This window comes from Belonocnema kinseyi, chromosome 6 (genome assembly GCF_010883055.1).
Source record: "Belonocnema kinseyi isolate 2016_QV_RU_SX_M_011 chromosome 6, B_treatae_v1, whole genome shotgun sequence".
In the NCBI taxonomy this organism is placed as follows: Eukaryota; Metazoa; Arthropoda; class Insecta; order Hymenoptera; family Cynipidae; genus Belonocnema; species Belonocnema kinseyi.
Genome location: NC_046662.1, coordinates 120,113,904 through 120,128,377, shown reverse-complemented (window position 1 = coordinate 120,128,377; position 14,474 = coordinate 120,113,904). Strand labels below are relative to the sequence as shown.

Genomic DNA, 14,474 nt, shown 5'->3' with positions numbered 1-14,474 from the left:
AAAAATTACTTCTGTTAAAGTATATTTTGTTGATGATAAGAAATAGGATTTAAGTAAATGCATTTACTTGGTACTAAGAATTATTTTTTTCAGTGTACGCCCTTCATAAATAACAGTCATCAATATGTATTGCGATTTGCCACCACCTTGAAATTGGTTCCACGAATTTTATCATTATAACAACCATTACGATCCATTTACAAGCCTGTTACAAAATATCACTTCCTCTAACTTTAACAGGTGAGCATAGCATGTATTTTTAGAATAATTGCTTATTCCACTGGTTACACTTTTCTTATACTTTATACCAATCCCAAATCTCCTTTTCGGCAATCTGACTTGAAACGAATCAAATTCGCACATCGGTTTTGCAAATCCCCAACGACCATTGATTCCTGTCAGCCCCATGCCTCAATTTCTCTGTTCTCTTAGAATCCGGAGGGGAAACGGTGGTGAAACTAATCCAAAAGGCGCCGCTCCGATCATGTGGTCTGAATTTTATATTGAAATTCAGTGCAAAGATTTGGAAAATGATGAAAAAATGATTATTTTGCGAGAAATTTACAAAAACTGTATTGAAAAATGTGTAGCCTACACTCGCAGAAATTTCCTCTTAACGATAAAGGAATACTTTTACGGTTAAAATTCCATCGTTTGAGAATTAAGTTTGAAAACAGATCCTTTAACGGTTAAAATGCGAGTTGTTTAACCAAGAATCGTTTCAACGATAAGCGATTCTACTTGTAACGCGTAGAAGGTGCAATTTAACAGTTAAACTGGGACGTACTTTTCCGAAAAATAATAACATTCAGCGTTAAACTAGATCGTTTAAGAGTGAAACGAATCTGCTTTTAAAGTATTCTACTTTAATGATTAAAGGACCGACTTTATCGTTTAGGGGGAATTTTTGAGAGTGTAGTGGACCTTTTAATTTTTGTAAAAGTAGTTTTTTGTTAAGTGCGGAAAGTATAGCTCGTAAATGTGTAGCTCCTGGTTGCAAAAGTTAATTTTTCTCTCAAGCTTGCAATTGTTTAGATCTTAAAGGCTTAAAGATTCTTCACTATGCAATTTAAACTATAGTTTTATATTCTTAATTATTATTGCGTTCATATTGAACAAGAGTTATAGTTTTTATTCATTCTTTTGATCTTCTGACTATATTGAATCTATATTGTCTGTAAGGTCTTAAATATTATTAATTATATTTATTGGCTACAATCATAATTTTAACAACTAATCATTTTTATACCCATGAGGAGGTGTAACAGAAGAAAGTAAAAATAGACGTCTATCGCAAATTCGGTGCAGAAATGAGCTTCCTACATTATCACTCTAATGTGAATGTCTTAGTTTTATGTCAAATTTAACTTTGTCGATTTCCATCAAATTTTCACGTTTTGAGAACCACTGAGTAAGAAGAAACGATCTAGAAACTTATTATTAAAAATTGTGTATATAGAAAAAAGTTGTTTCACCAAAAAATATCTGAAAAATTGTTATAAACTCTTGTTGTAAAAATATATCAAAAATAAAAAAAATGAAATTTTGTGGAAAAATAACAAAAGCTATAGTAAAATTTTATTTAAGAAAATTTTCTACTAAAATATAACTACAAATTTACTCAGAAACACCTTACGCTAGCACGCGTATTTTTAGTTTAAATCGTAAAAAATAGAATTTTAAATAAAGTAATTAAATTTATATAAAAACGACAGAAGTTGCAATAAAATGTTAATTAAGAATTTTTTTAAATAGGATGACCACTTTTTTAAAATATAGAATTAAGACAATGAAAATACTTGTGTTTTAATACCAATGCATATTATGATTTTTAATAACGTAAATTTATTGAAATGATATACATTTTTCAGTTTACATTTTCGACAAAATCGAGTGCGAAGAACGGGATATGTGATGATAATGTGTTCGTTAAAACCAAGGGAGCTTCAATCTCAGAGAATTAACAATCATCAAACTACAGTTGTCGAAGATTTGATCTTTATTTTTAACCCGCTGGATACCAGCATAGTCATTTTTGACCCGAGGCGATTTGAAAATAACAAAAGCTATAGTAAAATTTTATTTAAGAAAATTTTCTCCTAAAATATAACTACATATTTACTCAGTACCGCCTTACGCTAGCACGCGTATTTTTAGTTTAAATCGTAAAAAATAAAATTTTTAATAAAGTAATTAAATTTATAGAAAAACGACAGAAGTTGCAATAAAATGTTTAATAAGAATTTTTTTTAATAGGATGAGCACTTTTTTAAAATATAGAATTAAGAAAATGAAAATACTTGTGTTTTAATACCAATGCATATTATGATTTTTAATAACGTAAATTTATTGAAATGATATAGATTTTTCAGTTTACATTTTCGACAAAATCGAGTGCGAAGAACGGGATATGTGATGATAATGTGTTCGTTAAAACCAAGGGAGCTTCAATGACAGAGAATTAACAATCATCAAACTACAGTTGTCGAAGATTTGATCTTTATTTTTAACCCGCTGGATACCAGCATGGTCATTTTTGACCCGAGGCGATTCTAAAAGTGAAGTTGCTGAAAAGGGAAACATCGGAGGGGCGGAGCAAATATGCTGATAATTAGGAGGAAAGTTCGGCCTATTCGCTATCATCTCAGCGCTGGTTTTCGCACGGGACGGTCGGAAAGCGGCCGTAGGATCAATTCTGACCCATGCTGTTCTGAATAAGTCGAAAAGTGAATGAAACATTTTTAGTGAATTTTCTCATTGACCTTGTTTATTCAGTGAATTTAAAAGTGTCGTAGTGAAAATGAAAATTGAGTGCGGAATAAGAGTCTAGAATACTTCGGAGCATGTACGTACGCAGCGTCTCTATTACTGTTCGCCATATCGACTGACGACTGCGACTCCGTAAAAGAGCTTGAGGTCGTGCATTACAGTGAAACTCTTCTATAGCGCTGATTTTGGGGCACGGCGTCAATTCTCGGAAGCGCAATAGAAGGGAGGGATATTGAAGGTTTCACTATATTTCCATGTTAGTAATTGAAGTTCCTACGCCTCAGGAATGCACTGACCGATTCTCAAAGCGAAAACGCTGCCACCTTTGACATGATTTCGACTCAGAAAATAGACTTATAGCATAAAGGTGGTAGTTGGGCGTATAATCTAAACAATTAATAATACAAACTATAAAATAGCTTCGGAAAGGTCTGGAACTTTGATTAACAAAAGGCATGCACACGGTAAATTTGAAGGCCAAGTTTCAGGCGACGAACGAAGACTGGGTGTTTGGAATGCTAGGGGGGTGAATGATCACAAGGTGAAAGAATTGCAAGAAATTATGGACGTAAGGTAACTAGATATTTTATGTGTGCCTGAAACAAAAAAAAAGGAATGCGAAAGTAGAGACGAAGAAAAAGGGGTGTTGAAAGACGGATTTGAAATATGGTGGGGAGTAGATAGTGAATCATATGGTAAGCAAAGATCGGGTCTAATTTTGAATGAAAGAGCGAAGCAGCATCTCGGAGATCATGACTTCGTATCTCCCAGACTGCTGTGGGCTAGAATGAAAGTAGAAATCAGAAGATTATTTATCATAGCATGCTGCGCGCCAGTTGATAGTGATCCCAGAGAAGTAAAAGACGCCTTCTGGAACACTTTAAATGAATCAATAAATATTCGTGAACATGGGGAAAGAATAATTCTGCTAGGAGATATGAACAGATAGGTGGGCACTCAAAATCAGGATACATAAAGAGTACTAGGTAATTTTGCGGATCTAAGAACAAACTATAAAAGAGATAAATCAGTTGGTCTATGCTTACAAAGGGGTCTGTTTATTACAAATCCTTGGTTTAGGGATAAAATGATCCACATATACATCTGGTTTAAAGGAAATAGTCAAAGCATAATTGACTTTGTTGTTGCGGATGAAAGACTAAGAGAGGTGGTTAAAGATACAAGGGTCATGAGGGATCCTGAATGCAATACTGATCATCACGTTCTGATATCCAAAATTAACTAAGGTCGGGGATGGAGAAAAAATCGAACCCAGAAAACAAAATAAACACGAATAAAAATTGAGAACCTACAGAAACCTGATGTGCGAATAGATTTCCAAAATAAGATAATTGAAAGCATAAATAAGGCAACCTGGAAGGCGCTTATAAACAACAAAGGCATAGAGGGCGCATGGACTAAGTTCCGGGATATTATTGTTAAGTGTGCGATCGAAGTGTGCAGTACCGCAGTTGTGGAAAGAATGTCTGATGATGCATGGTGGAAGGGTGAAATTCAGGCTGCCCAAAATGCAAAGAAAGGAGCATACAGGAAAGCTTTGAACACCGCAGGTCTTAGCGATGAGGAAAGGAATAGACGTATAAATGATTACAAACACAAAAACAGGATGCTGAAGCGATTAATTAAGGAAAGTAAAATAAAATTAGAGCAGAAAAGAAGAAAATACTAAACGACTTTGAAGGAAGTAAGAAACTGCTTTATAAAAAAATGAAGGGAAAGAAAAATACAGAATTTATGAACATGAGAAATAGCAGAAATGTTAATAAAACCGATAAATTCTGAAACTAAAGATAAAGTATTTAAATTTTAAATTAAAAATGGACTTTACATGAAAATAGTTCAAGCTTTAGCAAATAAAACAAATGTTTAACAAAGTAGTACAACATGACACCAAAAGTTGATTTTTTTAAACAAAAAAGATGAATTCTCTGTAAAAAATTCTAATTATTTGAAAACATTAACATAGTGAAATATTTTCAAAACTTCTAAATATCGCTTAAACTCACTCGAATTGTTTAAAATTAATAATTATTTAACTTTTTTAAATTTCCATTAAAGTGATAAATCTTCGAGAATAAAGAAGGATTTGTAACCTAATAGATGATTTATCAACTAAAACCATGAATTTGAAAGAAAATTATGATTTTTGTCTACAAAAAGATACATTTTTAACCAAATAGTTCCACTTAAAACAAAAAAGATGAAATTGCAATCAAAGATTGTAATTATTCTTAAAAATAAAATTATTTTACATCTAGTTTCCATTGATTTTTCGTTTTTGTAATTTTGATGCATCTGAGTTTGCGACACACATCTGAGTAGCGCGCCGCCACGTCCGTGTATTTAAAAACACAATAGAGTTCTGTAATTTTGAGCGACCTAGAACTGTGGTTCTCACAACGCCGATGTAGTTTCTCTTTAATTTGTTTTTAATAATCATTTTGAACTTCCACGACACCGAATTTTAATACTTATTATCAGTTCTGTCATTATGGCAGACCAGTACGAAATGATTTACAGAATAGTTACTGTTAATTCATCGAATTTTTCTCATATCCGCCACAACGTAACTAGTTCAGTAATACCTCAAGCACAAATGTTTTCCGTGTATATAACGTCAAGGGCATGTAAAGTTTAACTTCTGCTGTGTGGCCCCCCTGCCTCACAATTTTTTGTATGTCATCGTAACAAATCATTTCTGACTACAAGTGCATTTGAAAATAAGTTTATACTTTCCAAGAACTATTTATGAAATAGTAAAATTAATAATTATTGTGTACAACACAGCATGCCAGCAGCCAGATCTGCCACAACTGTTTAGAATATTATTTTCCAAAAGTTGGATGCATTCATGTGTACTCATATATACAAACTATGCTAACCTTCATGATAGTGATGTTGCCCTATAGTAATTAATAGGAATCGTAATTTCTCAATTTCCCGCAGGTAGCACACTCATCTTAGAATAAATAAAAATACCAGGACAACAATGGGAATTAACAATTCTTGTGACTATTTATAATTTTTTTTTTTTTAAATATTGTATTCTTTTCTGCATCTCATTATATTTGATTTCTTTATTTGCTTCGTTTTCTAATTCTGGGATTTTGTGTTAATAGTAGATATAAGTACTACATAATTTTAATCAATTGAAAAACAATTTGTTGGGTTTAATAGTTGTACAATAAATGGTTTTCCATTAAGACAAAATGAATACTTGAAAATTCTCAAAAAGACCCTATTCGATTTTTTGATTTCTAATTCCAATGGAGCTGTGGAAGATTTGGCGCAGTATGTAGAAAGAGAATTTAATTTAAACCATTAATAATTGGAAAAAGTTGTATCATAATTTTATCCCTCACGTTAAAAGAAAATGGGAAAGTTCAGCATTTATTAAAGCTTGTTTCGACAACAAATTTGCAGGTTGGTTGAACACATATTTTATCGCGGAATTTCAACCTGAAAGTAAAGACAAATGCGGAAGGCAAAACTTAGGTGACTTTGTAGAATATTCTACTTCAATAAAACGGAGGTAATTAATGGATGTACGGGAAAAATATACTGACATCTAAATAAGAGCGGCTTTTTTCAGCTCGCTAAATGTATGTATTAGGAAGAAACTAGGACTTCCGTTTCCGGTATCAAATTGTAAAGTAGCAGGAATTGTTGATGCTAATTTTTTTTTGATATAGTAATGAAATTTGAGGTGAGTGGATTGCGGAAGTGTGTAGAAGGGTGTGGATGTGAGAGATTAATTGAGGGATTGTAAGGTTGAAAAGGGGAGGTAGATATTTTGGATTGAGACAGATTTGTGTGGAAGTTTGTTTGCAGATTTGTGACAGGGTGGGAGGACTGTGTTGATCGGATTGGTAGTAGCAGGTTGGGTGGCGAAAAAGAAAGGTGAGACAGGTACCAGACAGCGACGGTAGATAAAGGCAGGGAAGCATAGAAGGCGGGAAAGTTGGAATTTGATTCATGGCTAGCGAAGCGAGTATCTCCGCGGAAGAAACAGATCTAGAGCAGGAAGTGTTCAGTACGCCAAAAGAGGAGATCAAGGAAAGGAAGGCAAGAGGGAAATGTAAGAAAAATATAAAATAAAAGGAGAGATTAATAGCAAAAAGCGTAGGTTCAATAGAAGCATTTATCGAAAGGAAGAGAGGGGAGAGGGAAAGCAGTGAAGAGAAGGAAGATATCGGTGCGAGCGTAAAATATCAGAAAATCTTTAGATCGCCGCCGGAAAAGCAGTGTTTGGTAGAGAAAAGTAATAATAGTAAGGGGGCTGACGGTAGCGGAGATGAAAGTGAAGTTCCGATGAAAGAGGAAGGACTAAAGGAAATTCGAGAAGTGATGATAGAGGTAATGGGGATTTATGAAGAAAAGCAGGAAAAAAAGGGAGAGGAATTAAAGAAGGAAATTAGCCGGGAAATCGCTGAAGTTAAGAAAGAAATAAAAAAATTGTAAGAAATCAGGGAAAAGTTAGAAAAGAGGATGCAGTCATTGGAGCAAAAACTAGAGAAGCAGGAAGAAAATAATAAAAAGGTAGAGGAGATGCGAGGTCCAGAGAGAATAGAGGATGATATGACATGTGTAGAAAGGAAGATGCAGTATAAATTAAGGAAAATAGAGGAAGAGGAAAGAAAAAAGGGAAAGAGAACATGCGTTAAGAATGGGAGAATACAGATAGATGGAGTATGGTGGGATTGGGATGAAGAAAGGGAAAGGATAGTAAAAAGTGAGGTGCAGAGGAACTAGAAGAGGAAGGAACAAGAGATAGAAAAATAAGAAATAGTAAAAAGGAAAAAAGATGAGAAACGAAAGTAGGGAAGAATGGAAGATTTGTTACTGGAATATAGCAGGATTGGAGAGAAAGGATGTGGAGTTTATAAGAAAATTGACACAATGGGATGCAGTCATAATGAGGGAGGCGTAGCTAGATGAAAAGGGATGGGAAAGAGTAAGGGGAAGGTTACCAAGAGGTTACAAATGGTAAGTGCAAAATGCAAAGAGGTAGAATGAAAAGGGTAGAGCAATGGGAGGAATGGTGATGGGAGTAAGGAATGAATTTATAACAAGGAAAGATAGGAACGACAGGAAAGAACAAAAAGAAGGATTAAATTTAGAGGAGGCAATGATGGAAGGAGAGAAGTGGAAGGTAGTGGGGATTTATGTGAACAGTGATATGCAGCAGAAAACAGAGGAGATTAAAGAAATGATTGAAGAAAATAAAAAAGAGATTAGGCTGATAATAGGTGGGGATTTCAATGCGAGAACAGGAGGCAGAGGAGGAAGGGAATGGGGAGAAGAGAGAGAAAGAAAATCCAAAGATAAGACACTAAATGGGGAGGGAAGAAAGTTGTTGGAGAGCTTGGAGGAGTTAGGATGGTATATCTTAAACGGAAATATAGAAGGGGATGAAAAAGGAGAGTATACACGCTCAGGAAGTGAAAGGGGAACGGTAATTGATTTTGCGATAGTGGATGATGAGATAAGAGAGAAGGTTAAGAAACTGGAGGTAGGTGAATATATTGATTCGGATCACTTTCCCTTAATAGTGACATTAGAGGGACAAAAAAGCAATAGAAATATGAGTAAAAGGGGAGCAAATGTAAAAACTGTAGGAAAAGGGGATTGGTCAAGGGATGGAAAAAACAATTTAGAGAAAAAATAAGAAATATTAAAATGGGAGAGGGAAATGTTGACGAGGAGATGGGAAAAATGATAGGAGAAATAAAAATAGGATTAGAGTGCACAAACAAAAATGAAGTTAGTAAAGGGGGGAATTGAAGTGGGTGGTTAGGAATAATGGAGGATGGAAAGGCACCTGGTATAGATGAGATTCCAAATAAAGTATGGAAATATGGCGGGGAGGAACTAGAGGAATGGGCATGGATAATGTGTAATAGAGCATGAAGAGGAGAGGGGTGGCCAGAGTTAAGATTATAGCGGGGTGACGTTGATACGAACACTGCATAAAGCATATGTAACTATCTTGTCGGAGAGATTGAGGATAGAAATTGAAGGAAAAAAGAATCTAGTCACCGAATCAGGCAGGGTTTAGAAAAGGAATGGGGGTAATGGACAACATATATGTTCTGAACTATCTAGTAAATAAGAGAATTAAAAGGGAAAAAGGGGCAATGATAGCAATGTTCGTGGACTTAAAGGCGGCGTTTGACTCATTAGACCGAGGAGAAATAGAAAAATTTATGATAAAAAAGGGGATAAGAGAGGGATTAATAAAGAAAGTATCAGAAATTTTTAGAGAGACAAAAAGCAGGGTAAAGGTAGGTGAGCAAGTAGAAGATAGTTTCTGGTTGGTGAGAGGTGTGATTCAAGGATGTCTTCTGAGCCCACTTTTATTTAATTTATTAATATCAGACTTGGAAGAAGAAATGAGGAGAAAGGGTTGTGGAGGATTTAGGATAGGGAATGAAAAGATATATATACTGGGATACGCAGACGACATAGTGTTGATGGCAGAGGATGAAGAATTGTTAGCGGGATTAGTTACAGGATTAGAGAATTACTTAGATGGAAAAAGCTGAATGTAAATGTAGAAAAGACAAAGATAATGAGGTTTAGAAAGGAGGGGGGCGGAAGAAAGAATAGACAGGGAGATGGAAAGGAATAAAGTTAGAAGAAGTCAAAGAGTATAAATATTTGCGATATATCTTGCAAACGAATGGAGATCATACAGCTCATATATAAGAGAAAGGATAAAAAAAGCAGCAGGGGTAATGAAACAGATATAGGGAATAGAAAAAAGAAGGTTAAAAAAATTGGAGAAGGAGAATGTGGTTATTGGATACGCTGGTATGGCCGGTATTAGGTCATGGAGGAGATATATGAGGATGGAAAGAAAGGAAAGATATTGAGAGTTGACAAGAAAGGTATATAAGGTGGACACTAGGGGCAGACTGGAGGACTCCAGGATATATGGTAAGAGAAGAAGCGCAAAGGGATAATTTAAGTATTAGAGCGGGATAGAGGGCATGGAAATTTGAGACAAAGCTGAGGAAGAGAAAGGGAGGGAAGTCGGCGAGAAAGTGTTTGATGGAGGTAGAAGAGAGGAGAGAAAGGGCGATCGAATTGACGAGATAGGAAGAAGAAACGAGGGAGTTCTTTAATGATAGAGAAATAGAAGACGCGACTGGAGTAAACTATGAAGAATTGGAAAAAAATGGAGAGGGAAAGACAATTATTAGAAAGATGGGGGGCGATTGAGGAATCAAAATACGTATAAGATGATAAAAAAGGAAGAGGTGCCAAATTATTTAGAAAAGGGTTGGGGAGCGAGAAGATGGACCAGAATAGCAAGATTTAGATTGGGAAACAAGGGATGGGATGTACTGAGAAAAAGAAGAGAGCAGAACGTGTAGAATACGTGAATGGGAGGAGGAAATATGGGAGCATGTATGGGAAGGATGTAGGAGAGGAATGGAAGATAAAGGAAGCTGGCAAGAAAATGTGGTTAAGATTCTAGGGGAAGATGGATTAGGAGAAAAATGGATGAAGGAGTTGGAGGGTGCTAGAGAAGCGAATGAGAGGGAATGAAGGAATGCACGTGAAAAAAGGTAAATGGAAGTATAAAAAAGTGAAAGAAAAAGGAAACGGAAGTCGCTTAGATTGGAAGCATAAAAATTGTAAGTAATGGTAAGGTAAAAGTTAAGTAGGCTAAGATGCGTTTGCGTTCTCATGCTCTCTCTCTCTCGCTTGCACTCTCGCTTTTGTTCGATCGCTCACTCGTTTGCTAATAAGTCCTAAATTGCGCTATCGCAGGAAATCGAAATAAGAAACTAGGTATAAGACTTTATGTAAATAGTTGTAAATAATTGTATATATAGAAAAGATAAGATTGTAAAAAAATATAGATATAAACAGAAAGATTGTAAGAAATGGAAATCATGTAAACCCTTAGGCGACACATTATGAATAAAAAAAGGAAGAAAGTATCAGAATTCATTAATTTAATTTTACCTTCCGATGAATATGAAAATATGAATGATTTCCCGATTCCTTATACATCACAAGAAGCTTTGGCGTTAACAGAGGAAACTGATTTGTCTAAAAGTCAGTATCACATGATTCATGTGAAGGCAAAAAAGAGAAATGCTGACATTTATCCATCATACAATTTGGCAAAAGCTACAGAAGAACGTTATCCACGTTAGATTAAAGTAACGGAAAATTGTTTTACAACCGGATTAAAATCTTTAATATATCATACGATATCTCGGATTTATCAAGATCACGATATTTCTCTTCCATTTACAGATACAAGGAAACCCCATAATTTGAAGTTGATTATGAAATACGGTTGTGATGGTTCTTCAAGCCAAAGCACGTACAAGCAAAAGAAAGATGGTCCAGATATAGTGGATAATAGTATCTTCACGGTTTCAATGGAACCACTGAGACTTTATTAAGAGGATTCGGTAAATTCTGCACTGTGGCAAAATCCTTATCCATCATCCACATCATACTGCAGGCCAACAGAATATGAATTCGCAAAAGAAACCCCAGAAAAAATCAATTCAATAATATCATCTATGACTTGCTACATCTGTCAAGCTACACCTAAAGAGATGAATGACTTAGATAGAGCTAAAGGCAAAGTTATAGATATCAAGCCATATGATTATAGATTGTCAACACTACATGCTAGGATTCACTTTATGCGAAATATTTTACATACAGCCTATTGACTCGATTTTAAAAAATGGCGAATAGAAACGGATGTATATAAAGATTTGCAAAAGAAGACGAAGACTCGAATTTGCAAAGCTCTTCATCAGAAAACAGGCTTGGTAATAGATACAGTAAAACAAGGCTCAGGTACATCAAGTGATGAGATTACCGCTAGAAGGTTTTTTGCAGACCCTCAACTAACAGCAGAAATTACAGGGATAGACTTAGAATTAATGGAAAGATTTGCGTACATTCTGCATGAATTAAGTACAGGTCCAACTGAGTAGGAGAAGCTCGGAATAAATACTACAAAAATATTCGAGAGTTCAATTCGCGCAAGTTTTCTCACGTTGCTACTAAAACTGATTTAGCACACAAACTTTTCGTGAGTTCGGATTCATGTGTCATTACGAGAAAAAAAATATTTCAAAAACCTGCAATTTATGAAAACGTACTTATTTTTCTACATTAATTACCAATCCCGTTTTCTGAGAACAATCTTTGCAAAATTGGGGGGTTAGCATTCAGAAAAATATTTCTTTGAATCAAACAACAAAATTGATTTGAATTCGAGTCATTGAATCAAACAAATTTTTGTTACAATTAAAAAAAGGTTTGTTTAATTTTAACAAATGAAAAATATTTGCCTTATTGATTGAAACAAATAATTTGTTTAGTACAATTGTTTTGATGTAAACAAAAAATTGGCTTTTATTAAACAATGAATTTGTGTAAAATCTGTTTATTCGAATTCATACAAATATTTGATTCAAACAAAAAATACGATACAAAGCAGTACTACAGAGTGCCCCGCTAAGCGTTCTAAAGCGGTGCCGGCGGTTCCTAAGTGACTAGCCTTAAATTTTAATTGATTGATCCTGTGAATGATTTGGTGGCATTGGTTTTTTTCCAGTGTTGTATTATTCTAAAGGTTCTGATTTACTGTAAAATCTTAAATTAATTGAAAAATGGACGTAATATCTCTACTTTAGGAACTACTTGAACTTTGGGGCTTTTACCTTGGATATAATTGAAGATTTCGGATGTGAGTAAGTCTTTTTCAATTCTGACCTCCTTTCCTTATAAAGATAATTTATGAAATCAATAATGTTTTTTTCTACTATAATTATCGTTGTATACTTAAAAGCAGGAAAATTTATACATATTCATTTAAAACATCTAACTCTGATTCATTTCTCATTATTCGGATTTATGATTGTTTAATTCAGAAATGAGAAGCACAAAGTTAAAAATAAACCAGAATTAAGCATACGGATTGAATAAGTATTTCTGCTTTCACATATACAACGATAATTATGATTAACAATAAACATATTATCGAGCTTATACATTATTTTTATAAAGAATGCCTAAGGTTGCCTAAGGTAAAGAGTGCCTAGAGTTGAGTGTAAAAAAAAAACACTTCACTTTAACAAAATCTATAATTCATTTAAAAAATATACATATATTCAATATCAACAAGGACTTTACTTAATTTAAAAAAGATATTTATTTAAACAACCCAACAATGTATTTGGATCAAACATTTGTTTGACCATTTATTAAAGAAATAATATGTTTTATTTAAGCAAACATTTGGCTCATGTGCTACCAAGTCAGTGGGTTATTCGTGTTGGGCACGATCTACAGAGGCGCTGCAATCGCATCCATATGATCGGGTCACGTGGTTTGAAAGCAGGCTAGTTTGAGTGTTTACACAGTGACGTCCCCTAATAATTAATATTACTTAAATAAAAAGAATTTTTAATGAACGTGAGGTACCTAAAATGATTAGAAAGTTGTGAGTTTGTGCATGGGATATTTAAAAATCGCAATATGACAGAAGGAGAAGCGGTTTTAAAAGCGGGACAAGTAGTGCTTGCTGGTTGCACTGCAAGGACAGGTAATAAATTGAAAATTACAGGTCTTGTTCTGAAAACTAGTGCATTGACATCGTTTCTTCACGAAATTAAAGGCTCTCTACAATTTCTTTTACAAAAAATAGATAAAGGGGAAATGATTATTTGTTCCTGCAAAGCTGGCCAATCTGGGAGTTGCAAACATGTTGTAGCGGTGTTATTATACTTAGAAAGGTACATATTTACATAGATTTGTTAGTATATTAAATTCAAATACTTAATGAATGTAAAATCTCTGTAGATGAATTCATATATTTCAATTTAAAATTGAGGCTGTTGCGTGGATAAAAGCTCCTATAACCTCAAAATTGAAACGATCAATTTTACTCAACAAGTTTTCGAATAAAATGTTTTGTCTATGTTGATATACTTTATTATATACTCCTTTCTGAAACGTAACTAATAATAAATTTTAATGATCACGAAGAAGTAGCCACTCTTGATATTTCGTGACAATTCGTGACATCTCTTAATCTAATATTCTGAATTTATTGTGAAATCTTCGTATATTATTACTTTTATATATTTCTAGAATAGTAATCCTATCAAGTTCGCAATATTTTAAATTTCTATTCAAAAATTCATGTTTTTATCGTTAAAATAATAATTAACAAGCCTTCATAAAATGCAGAGATCACAGTGGTGGAGCAGCTTAATTTTAAAGGAACTGGGGGATTTTTGCTTCGAAAAAAGGAGAACATTTTTTTCTTTGAAAAAATAATAACGTAATAAAAAAAAGTTAATGAATTTACCACTTTTCCAAAAAACTACAAATTTTCATAACAAATAAAATTACATTATGATGAGTCGCGCATTGTTTTGTCCCTTGAGAAAAAAATGGATTATTATTTATTTTTTTAGTTTTGACAGTTCCTTTTTTTGGCCATAAGTGAAAAGAAAAATTTCTCCTATTCCTAGCATGGGAAGAGCATCCTACCCCTAGCGGAAGAATCGAAAAGAAAGTACCTTTCCGATCCTTTCCGAACTTTTGCGAAGTGTCCCAATAGTTTATACTGATTCTTTCCGACTTTTCTCCTGTGTCCCACTGTTTATGTTCGTTCCGCTTTCTTTCTGAAT

At 34.0% G+C, this 14,474-nt stretch overlaps 1 protein-coding gene across 5 annotated transcripts in view; it reads right to left on the bottom strand.

Annotated features, from left to right (window-relative positions):
* The window catches only part of LOC117174201 (serine/threonine-protein kinase 26), a 455,881-nt gene that overhangs the window by 366,722 nt on the left and 74,685 nt on the right, over positions 1-14,474 (bottom strand). The window lies entirely within an intron of this gene.